A 1,450-nucleotide genomic window follows, 5' to 3' on the forward strand; every position below is an offset into this window, starting at 1 on the left:
GCAAGTGCAGGGATGGTGGAGGAAGAATGTCTGACATTGAGGTCTGTGTGCTTCCACTGGGCTCCACTGTCTCCAAATGGGCGTGTCTGGGAAGACCAAGTGGGTTCTGTTCAGAAGCATCAAGGATGGGACCTGACCAGGTGGCAGGAGCAAAGGGCACACCAGGCAGAAGTAAGGACTTAGTTCTGCCAATAACTAGCTGGGAAATCTAGTTAACTAGTAAACTAGCTATAAAATGAGAATGACACTAGTACCTGCCTCATAGGGCTGTGGTGAGGATTAAATGAGAAAATCCATGGAAGCTCTTAACCTAGTGCCTGGCATATTATAAGCATTCAGTCAATGTTAGCTGTTATTATTATCCCATATTTTCTCATAGTATTTTGTGAGGGCTTCTATTTCACCTCAAATCGTTGTCTTATATGTATGTGTCTGACTCCCCCTTTATGCAGTGTGACCTTGATGGGCAGTAATCATCTTTGTGGGGTACATAAATCCCATTTGGCCTCATCCAGTAATTGTAGATGCCAAAAATTCAGTAAATACTTGTGAAATTAAACAGACTTGACCAAGGGCAGGGAGTGGGTAGCAAGTAATGAGAGAGAGACAGAGACAGAGACAGAGAAAAGGAGAAGAGGGAGGGGGAACAGGAGTGCAGGAAGAGAAAATATTCTTCCTTGGGATGCTGCTCCTTTCTTGATTAGCTTTTGGGACAAAATACAACTTAGTCCTCAATGACAAAGGACCTCATAGAGATCTTAAGCCCACTACGACCGTCCTTCACCTAAGTTTAAATAACATTGTGTTTGAACCACTCACATGTTACAGCCTATAAGCCCTGCGTTTCCCTTTCTGTTCACGGTCTCTAGTGTATCACCCTTGAGTACAGGGACTTACATCTATGAAAGCCCTTGTTTCTTTCTTTCTTTTTTTTTTTTTTTTTTTTGCGGTACGCGGGCCTCTCACTGCCGCGGCCTCTCCCGTCACGGAGCACAGGCTCCGGACGCGCAGGCTCAGCGGCCATGGCTCACGGGCCCAGCCGCTCCGCGGCATGTGGGATCTTCCCGGACCAGGGCACGAACCCGTGTCCCCTGCATCGGCAGGGGACTCTCAACCACTGCGCCACCAGGGAAGCCCAAAGCCCTTGTTTCTTAACCCTCCTCCCTCCAAGAGTCATCTAGTCCTCATTCTTACTAATGTTCAAGATAAAGGAAATAAGGTGGTACAGCAGAAGAAGCTCTAGGTTTTAGTGTCACATACACTTGGATTTTAACCCTGGCTCTGTGTGATCTTCAGCAAGGTGTTAACTTCTATAAGCCTCAATTTCCTCATCTGTAATAATAGAACCTACCTCTCAGGGTCATTGTGTGGACTAGAAATAGGTGTGAAAAGCCTTTAGCATTGTGTGTGAGAGTCAGCCCAGGAAAATAAAGAGCCCCACACGGAGAAG

The sequence above is a fragment of the Phocoena phocoena genome, chromosome 14, assembly GCF_963924675.1.
Source record: "Phocoena phocoena chromosome 14, mPhoPho1.1, whole genome shotgun sequence".
In the NCBI taxonomy this organism is placed as follows: Eukaryota; Metazoa; Chordata; class Mammalia; order Artiodactyla; family Phocoenidae; genus Phocoena; species Phocoena phocoena.